Source organism: Chinchilla lanigera, unplaced genomic scaffold (assembly GCF_000276665.1).
Source record: "Chinchilla lanigera isolate Chin_1 unplaced genomic scaffold, ChiLan1.0 scaffold00069, whole genome shotgun sequence".
Classification (NCBI taxonomy): Eukaryota; Metazoa; Chordata; class Mammalia; order Rodentia; family Chinchillidae; genus Chinchilla; species Chinchilla lanigera.
Genome location: NW_004955470.1, coordinates 1,163,692 through 1,173,934, shown reverse-complemented (window position 1 = coordinate 1,173,934; position 10,243 = coordinate 1,163,692).

The following is a 10,243-nucleotide window of genomic DNA, read 5'->3' as shown; positions in this document are numbered from 1 at the left end:
GGTAAAAGGTGGTATAGGAAGGCAAGAGATTTTCTCTTTCTTGTCTGTCATAAAGGCTCACAACTGACACTCCTATATAAAAGACAGGCTAATGAGAGAAAAGTATAACAAATTATTTGATCATAGTTTTACGTGACATGAAGTTTTCAGCCTGCAGAGCTAAAAACTCAGGGTGAATTATCCATTTTTTAGACTTAGGTTCAAGGAACCATGGACAGACATATAGAAAGGTGTTTGGACAAAAGAGGGCAATATATAATGGTACTAGAGGGCATGGAGAAACTCAGCATGGCCTTCCAGATTCTTCTTGACCTCTCTGTGCAGCACTATTTCCCCCTGGGTATAGCAGAGAATCCTTCATGTAATGGGAATCTTATGTTCTACTATCAACCAATTCCAAGACAAAAAGTTAGAGGATATTAGTATTTTTAGGCTCTGTAGCTTATTTGGGGGAAAAGGTCCTAGTTTCTGTGATTCACCTTAGAGAAGATACATTCTGGTTTCTTTGGATTGTCTTGTGGGGGAGAAACAGGAATAGGAGAGGGGTCAGATCAGAGAGAAACTGGTGCTGAAGGTGCTTCTGAGGCCTTCATTTCATTTTCTGAGTTGCAGCCTGGTAAAAACAAAGAAATTCTTCCTACCTTCCTTCCTTCCTTCCTTCCTTCCTTCCTTCCTTCCTTCCTTCCTTCCTTCCTTCCTTTCTTCTTTCTTTTTTCTTTCTTCTTAGCATCCAGAAGGAACACAGACTTGCTGACACCTTCATTGCACCTCATTATCATGTATGTCAGACTTCTACAGAACCTCAAAATGATTAACTTGCATTTTAAGCCACTAAGCTTATGGTGCTTTATTACAGCAAAAATACAAAACATATACAGAAGGACTATGGCACCAACAGAGGTAGAGCAGTCAAGAAGAAAGATAAGGCTTATTTGGAGAGGTCAGGAGTGGATGAGGCACTAATGGATTCTATTTTGGAAGTTCTAGATATTGTGTGCATATTTTTTGGAACTTCAGGAATAGAAAGGAAGAACATCGATCCTTTGAATGGAAGAGAAGGATATAATAATATTTGTTAATTACCTCAAGGTTTTTGGTTCTATTGTCAAATTATTTTGAGTCTCATGATGTCTAGGAGGAGGTTGAATATGTTTTGTTTGACCATATTTTTCCAGGTGTCTAAAAGTTAGGAGATATGAAAATAAAATTAATGATAGGCAGAGGTCTAAACTCATCTCTGATCCAGTCTGATTCTAGACTGAGTGATTTGCATCATTATATGGTGCTATGGTTCTACTGAAGCACTGAGGAAGGAAGTCAGGGGAGTTCTTGACAGATGTCCCAAACCCCATAGAAGTGACATAGAAGGTGAGCTCCTCAGCAAGTAGGGTCAGGGGTAAGGGTCACTGTGAGGGGTTAGAGGTAAGTAAAGTTCAGAAGAGTGTAGTGAGAAAGGAGGTAAATCTTTGGAAATGAGGCTTCTCAGAAAAACAATTTCTTCACATCATGAGGTCACTAGCTCTAAGATCAGGGGGTGTTTTGGATAAGGTTAGCAGTGACTCACTGTCTGTTGGTCCAGTGAAGGAGGGGGTGTGAGGCTGGGCTGATTCTTCCACCCCCACAGTGTCTATCACTGGGCCATGGAAACAGGAGGTGATCAAAGTGGCTTCCCCAATGTCTGAGAGTTCCAAGGAAACAGGAAAAAGCAGCAACTGATTTCCAAATTGAGAGTTCGTGTCTTATTGGCTCAGTGACTAAGGTCTTCTGGACTTCCTACTCTTCTTCTGGTCCATCTAGCATGAGGTGGATCTAAGAGCCAAAGAGTTTTGTGTTAGTCCACCCCAGTGGTTCACAAAACTGGGTGCATAGCCCACATTTACTGTGCAGGTAGCAGGTGCCAATAGCCTTACGAAACGTTCTCTGTTTGACTCCCATTGTGCTAATGAAGAAATGGAAGTTCAGAAAGGCTCACTTCCCTAAGGTCACAGAGTACGTGGAGCAGTTGAAATTTAAAACCAAGTTTATCCAACTCCACATCCCTCAGTTGATCCATTTTGCCATGAATTAAACATGGTCGTGATTTCAAGAAACTCCCAGTCCCAGCAGGGAAACACAGGGACCGTGTAGCCACACATGGAAACGAAGGGCATGGGGACACTGGTGGCAAGCTCTGGCACTAGTGGAGAGAAATACATGGGGAAGTTTCTCACAGGAGGTGGTCATGGAGCTGGGCTCAAGGGTGGAAGAGTCTCTGGCCAGAAGGGCATTCTTAAAGGGAGGACACACGCAAAGGTAAGAAGATAGTGGATGCATTTGGAAAGAGTGAGTAGGTAGACAACTACAACAGTGAGTCAAGAGCTTATGACGTCAGTAATCACATATGATGACTGAAGATTCTGTGAATAGCAACCCTAACGCTATCGCTGAGACCTAGAGCCAAGCTGATTTTATGTGGTGCCACACAAGGACTGCAGACTTTTGAGTTTACTCACCATCCTGTTCAGTAGGATGCTTATTATGTATATGTCTGGGAGAATTTTCTGCCGAGAACTATGTGTCCAGAGATATAAACTCCACATAAGTCAAGCCTTCAGTTAATCACTCACACATTGTGGCCATCTTATCCCAAGGCGCACCATCCATTCATTAAAATAGAGGAAAATTTGCACTCTTTATCATCCAAGAACTGCGTATCTCAGAAACTTTCTTCCTTATTTTGATCCTCATTTGGGTCAACGGACATTATATGTTTTTTTCATGTTTTTTATCCAGGCTTTAAAATTAAACATTTCAAATCGCTGCCTAATTGTCCATAAATGTGGCATTATTAATTTTCCTTATTTTGTACACTGAAATTTATCATAATATTTTGTTATTTTTATTTAGAATCAAATAATCATGTAACTTTTTTTAATCCTTTGGATTATTTTCTGAAATGGGATGAATGGATCAATCCTTCTTTTTTCTGAAGGTTTTATGATACATTGTTATCATTAACCAGTCTTTTTTATTTTATGAAAAAGTAAACTAAAATTTCTTCATAAAATAATAAGAGAATAACAACAGTTAATACACTGTGTGTCACTGGCGTCAAAGTAGTTACTCAGGGTACAAGATATAGACCAGAAATATTCTTACAAAGAAGAAACAGCTAGATAATAACACAAAACTTCCTTTTCAATGAACTAAGGTAAACTAGTGGTATAAGTGTGACAAACTAGCATATACATTAAAATATTTTTTAAACGATGGAATATATAATTTGAGGAAGTACTTGAACTTCTTGCTACTTCCAATTTATCTCTTTTCTATTTTGGTCTCTATTTGTGTGTGTGTGTGTATATATATATATATATATATATAGTTGTTGTTGGTGCTGTCATTGCTGTTGTTGTTTGTTTGTTTTCCTCATATAGAAGAAACCACTCTTGTTTGTCTGACTTATTTCACTTAACCAGTCTTTTATGACAAAACTTACATGGTCAGTTGACATAAAGATGAGTAATATTTTTCTGACATTTTACACATGATATACCATTACCTTCTGAAAAAAAATTAGGCCAGTAATAGCCTGTTGATGACATCAAACTTCACTGAAATCTCACCAATATTGGGAAGTGTGCTTTTCCTAATTTTTGTTAATCAATTAAGTGTGAGTGCTTTAACTACTGTTCCCTTGCTAATTAGGAAGTTCAACATTTTCTATACTTCTATTTGCTATCTGCATTTCATTTTTTTGTACATTTACCTCGGCTAGCTTAACTACTAGATTTTAAGTTTTTCTCTCTAATTTGTGATTCTAAACTCACATATGAGAAAATAATCAAAAGGTCTTTCTTCAAAGCTACATAAATGAGGCTATTGATAAGGAGCAAGAGGAGCAAAGAGACAATGAAGAAAGATAGAAAATAATAACTTATACTTTATTTTTATTTTTGAAGCTACTAGAGAGTAGGGATTTGTTGTCTTTTTTGCAACTACACATAGCTTTGAGATATAGGTTTTTAATCTCCAAAATGAACCTGACCTTTTGCATAAAATTTAACTGAGTTCATGGGTCTCTAAGTTATTTCCACAAACCCTCTCAGCTTAAGAACCTTTGTTATAATAACTGCCTTAATCAAGCTGCTTATTTAATTATTGCTTTGTTTACTTGACCTAACAAAAAGTTGTGTTATTATATTAGGTTAACGTTACAATAATTTAATGTGACTTTTATTTCTTTTGTTTTTTCTTTCCTTTTTTCTTTTTTTTTTTTTTTTGAGAGACTTTAGATTGTTGCTAAGTGGTTTTCAAATCTCCAAGTGGGAATTTTGCTTCACCACTAAGACCTCTAGATTCAGGCATGAAATGACCCCTTAACCACTGCAGATTTATCAGATTCAGAATTTAAAATAGCTATGTTTGAAATATTTAAAGAAAAAAAATGAAAACCTATAAACAGGAGATATGACTAAAGATGATATGGTAGATTTTAGAAATAATTAAATTGAGTTTCTATAGATAATACAGTTGCTGAAATGAAAACTCAAATATATGGGTTTAAATATTGTAGTGAATAAGGTTTAAGGAAAACTGTTGTACTAGAAGAATAATAAAAATGATACTCAATGCAGTAGAACAAGGGATTTCAGTGTATGATAGACAAATTGAGACCTTAAAGACAGAATGCAAAGACCTCATAAACATCAAATCACAACATCATAGGGCAAAAATAAAGAAGAAGAAGAAAAATAATATTGAAGGGTTAATGTCTAAGAATATTCCAGAACTGATAAATAAATAAATCTATATGTCCTGGAAACAAAGCTTACACAGAGAAGGATAAATAAAAAAGAATGTCACTATAGTGAGTCTGTAAAATGCCAAAGTTAAAGAGATTACCTGAGCAGTAAACTGAAAGCTGACTTCTCAATGACAATGGAATCCAGGAGACAGTTAAATGACAGCCTCAAAGGCTGAGGGAAAAATTGATTGCTGTTAGCAGAACAGTCATACAACTATGTCCCTTTGAAAATAATATTTCAAGAAGTACATAATAGGGGCTGGGGATTTAGCTCAGCGGCAAAGCGCCTGCCTGGTAAGCACAAGGTCGTGAGTTCAGTTCCTGGTACTGGAGAAAAACCAAAAAAAAAAAAAAAAAAAAGTACATAATAATAACATTTCCAGGTAGATTATGAGTAATTCATTCCTCATCAGCTGTTATAACAAATTGCCACAGATTTTATTGCTTAAAACAAAACAAAATTATATTCCAGTGCCAAAGGTCACAAATCTAACACAAGTCTTGCTGGGTTAAAATTAAGGTGCGATCAGGGCAGTTGGAAGCTCCGGAAAAGTCTGTTCTTTTGCCTTTTCTACCTTGTAGAGGCTACCTGTATTCCTTGGATTGTGGCCTCTTCCTCCACCTTCAAAGCCAACAGTGGGGGTTGAATTCTTTTCATATCTTATTACTCTGATCTCCTCTTCTTTCTCCCTTGTCCACTTGTATGGATTACTAGGATAAAATTAGGTCCACCTAGATAATCTAGGATGATTTCCATATTTTAGGGTCATCTGATTAAAAAACTTAATTCCATTTGTAGTATTAAGGTTCCATTTATCATGTAACATAGTTACAGGTACCAGGGAGGAAGATGTGGATGTATTGGAAGTGGGGGATGGGCCACTTTTCTGCTTAAGAATGATCTGAGATGTAAGTAAGAATAGTAAGCCAAGATATCAGTAAACACATTGGAAAATCGAAACAAAGCTTGTCATGTTGGAAAAAAAATTGTAAATCTGGGGTTAGAACAAAGGACAAAACTAAAATGCCAATCAACAACTGGAATAGCCATGGTTATTAACTGATGTGTACTTATTGCGTATGTAGTGCTGTATTATTGTCTAACTAAGATGCTATCATTTTGATTTTACTGGTGAACTATATCCACTATGAAGAGATTTTACAGCTGTACATCACTTAACAATGAGATAAATTATGAGAGATGCATTATTAGGAGATTTTGTCCTGGTGGGAACTTCACAGAGTGCATTTATAACAAACTAAGACAATTACTAAGTCTATAAGTGGTACGATCTTTTGGGATCACTGTAGTGCTGTATACACATCCCATTGTTGCCAAAATGTCACTATGCAGCCATTCCCTGGTTTCTTCTGGACTCTGCTTCCTCATGATGATCCATGAGGGGGAATGACGTGTCTTTACCAAAGAACTGCAACAACCCTCAGAACAGTTTTCTGACTACACACCCAGTGCTTTGTTCATGGAGGAAGCATTATGGTGAATGAGTGGACTCAGAGTCAGTTCTATGCCTCAGTTTTTTCCTCTGTAAAGTAAGGACAGTAATGACACGTTCTGAACTTCTGTTGTGAAAATGCAATGCAATAGTCCACGTGGTGGAATGGCAACTGTCCTTGTTCTTGTAATGGACACTTTAGTGTGCTATCTAGATTTCCACACTCATCTGCACCCATGAAAATGGGCTGAAGCACAAGGAGTCACATTCCTTCCCTGAGGGATGGCTGCATTCAGTAAGGATGAAGTCCAGGCTCCTTTGTCCGGACCACCCCAGCTCCACAGCTCTCAGATAATGGACTGAGGCTTGTGAAAGGACTGCACTGCAGCTCAATGCTTTCTGCTCAGTACTTCTTCCTCCATACCTGCACGGGCCATGCAAGTTTGTCTCCATTGCATGCTAGGTCTAGAGCATATGGAAAAACCATTTTATCAGCCCACCCACACAAAGGCCCTTCCCAGAGCGGTAGAGGAGCTGGCTAGCTGTGAAATTTGTTTTTGCAACAAGACATACAGATAGGCTTTCGGAAGCCTGCGTGCATGAGCTTGGCCTTCAGCCCTGGGCCCCAGCCATCTGAGGCAACCTTAGACTTTGAGTTGTTCTGCTCCCGGGAACAGCCCTTTTTCCCCAGTGATGCAATCCTTTGTAATATAGACCACAGGTTGGGCTCACGTTCCTGGTACTGATTTTGTAGCTTGATCTGTCCAGGAATTCTGATGCAGGAACAAATCCCATGGTCAGAATGTTTCTATTTTCCGTGAGAAATCCCTGGTGTTAGAGATGGAACTGGCTCAGGTGACCACTATCGGTGCCAGGGTTCCAAAGGCCCAGCTTCTGTGTCTTAAAAACCACCAACAGAGATTCTTTTTGGTTCTAATTGTTTCAGGGCCCTATTATTAACAACAGGTCCCCAATTCCTTTTCCCCCAAACAAGCACACAGTGTAAACAAAGTAATACAAATTGAAGAGTTTCTGGCCCTTCTTTCACTTCCAAACAGATCACTACCCAATCTTCCTTGTTGGGAATTCCAGAACACCAAACTCTGCCCCAAGCCCAAGGCCCTTGATAAGGTAAAGGCACCTGGGCCCGGGGCCATGTACCTCCTCTTACCCTGTATGGTTCTCCATTGCTTTTCTTCTTGCATGGCACACTGCACCTCTGGGGACTTACTCGTTATTGCCTGAGTCGCCCAGACATTTTTCTTTTACTCTGAGGATTTTCTTCCTTCTTCCTCCTCTACCTTCTTCCCCTGAACCCATTTCTAAGCCTGCACTCCCATAAAACCCTGTGCTTTCTTCACCCTCACATATCTCATTCTGTGCTGTAGTTGTCTTAGCATCTGAAGATCTTGACCCCATGAGAACAGGGATACATCCTTCTTATTCACTTCTTTACCCTTGGGATCTAACACTGCACTCGACACACAACACTTGAATAAAGTGCAAGCTTAACAATGAACAGACATGGTCATGACCAATGTGAACCTTTGTAATTCAATATGTCGTGTGCTGTAATGAATGTACTTAATGTACTTATGTGCAATAAGGAAATGTTTGCTGAAATTCGGTGCCTGCAATGTTTCATCCCTTTTGTGGGGACCAGCGTTCTTAGCTGTCGTCATTTTTGTTGCCACTCCTGTCTTGTAAGCCTTCAGTTAATACTCAGTTTAATGGAAACTTTGTGGAGCCTCACCTGCAAGAGGATGTGACTTAAGTGAAGAATTCATGGGATAAAGTCGCTGACTGCTGTCTTGGCAGTGCACCATGAGCCAGCCACATGGGCCAGAAGTTCTCGTTTAAGGAGAGCTGCATTGCTGGACATGAGAGATTGGGGCTGGTGGTTCCACAGGAAGTGGAGTTGCAAAGAATTCAAGCTGGGATTGGGGATTTGGAGAGAAGATGACATGACTGTATTTGAATAAGTGTTGACTTTTGTATATGAATAAGTGTTGACTTTTGTATATGAATAAGTGTGGAGTTTTGTATATGAATAAGTGTGGAGTTTTGTATATGAATAAATAGATAAATATAGATTGTTGTACATGAATGAATATACATTGTTGTCCATGAAACAATAAGACATCCCCTCAAAATAAGCCCTATTGAGTATTTTGGAGCAAAAATTAATATAAGACCTTGTCTTATTTTCAGGGAAATATGGAACATATAATGGAATATTATTTAGCCTTTAAAAAGAAGGAAATCCTGCCATCTGTGAAACATGACAAACTTGGGGAACATCAAATCAGGTCAAATAAGCCAGACACAGAGTGACAAGTACTGCATGGTCTCACTTTGCAAGTGAAATCCAAAATAATCAGACACATAGAAAAGACAGTAGAATGATACAGATTGAAAGCGAATGATGGAAAGGTGATGATTGAAAGATACAAACCTTCAGTTATACAAGATATAAGTTCTGGAGATCTTTCATATAAGTATAGTGGCTATAGCTAATAATACTATAGATTTTAAATTCCTATGGGATCAGTTTTATTTTCAGTGATAATAAAAATAGTAGCAATGATTATTATTAGGAGAAAACTATGGAAAATGGTAAAGCTATGTATGGCCTTGATGGTTGTACAGGTGAATATTTATCCTCAAAATAATTGAGAAGTATACATTAAATGTGTTCAGCTTTTTATATGTCAATTGTAGCACAATAAAATGCTTATTTAAGAATGTATTTTGAGCCAGGTATGGTGCCACATGCCTGTAATCCCAGCGATCTGAGAGGCTGAGTCAGGAGGATCAAAAGTTTGACTCCACCCTGGGAAACTTAGCAACTTAACAAGACCCTGGTTCAAAATAAAAATAAAAACAGGCTAGAGCCAGAATGGAGGCACATACCTGTATTCCCAGCACTCAGGAGGCTAAGACAGGAGGGTTGCCATAGGTTCAAGGTCAGCTTGGGCTATATAGTAAATTCAAAGCCAGCCTGAACTACATAGTGAGATCCTGTCTCCAAAAAAAAAAGAGGATGGAGGTATGAGATGTAGCTTAGTTCAAGGTCTCAGGTTTAATACCCAGTACTGGAAAAAAAAAGAATGTATGAATAAATAAATGAAATGAAATAAAGTAAATAAAATAAAGCATGTGGTTGGGGTGAAAAAAGGGAGATCAGCTCACCAACATGGGGCAGGGTGCTGGGGAGACAAGACCTCAGGCACACAGTACTGAGCCAGTGTCCCTTTGCCCAGAGCTTGTGAACTTGAACACACTGTGCGGATGTAGCAAGTGATTCTTTGTATTTTCCAACCTGTGCTTTTTGGATTTTTTTTCTGTATGTGTTATTCTCATTTTCACTGATTCCTCGGGTCCTTTCAGTGTTGCCTGCTGGCTTTTGTAGCATTATTTAGGCTTTGTAGTATCTTTGTAGCTTTGCTGCTTTGACTGAAATTGGGACTTGTGAGCCATGACACAGTGATAGAAAGTGCAGCTGGGCTTCATGAGCGATGCCCTCCAGGGACAGGAAAGTTAAGAGAAATTAAGGCAGCCGACACTGTGCCTGCGTCCTCTTCTCTGAAGCCGCTTGTTCATTTTCTCCCTGCTTTTCTGGGCACGCACAGCAGGCGGCCACCCTGCAGCTTATGGATTTAGGAGTCCTTGGTCCTCCATTTGAGAGTAAGTACAAACTGCTGGTTTCGCTGAGTTCTAGCTCTCATCCCTGACTACGGATTTGTTTAGACCAGCTGCCCGCCACAGGTCCCAGCAAGCATGGCTGGGGGCATGATTAGGAGCATTCACGCCTGACTGGCTCTGTGAGCTCAGGTGTCAGTGGTGGGGGTGTTGGGGACGGTCCTAGAAGAGTAGATTGTGGGTGAAGCAAAGTGGCCACATCTTGACCTCAGCTGATGTGAACTTGTGTGTTTCAATGTGTGCTTATTTATGAATATCATGTTCAGGAGTCTTATTCATCTGTGTGTGTGTGTGTGTGTGT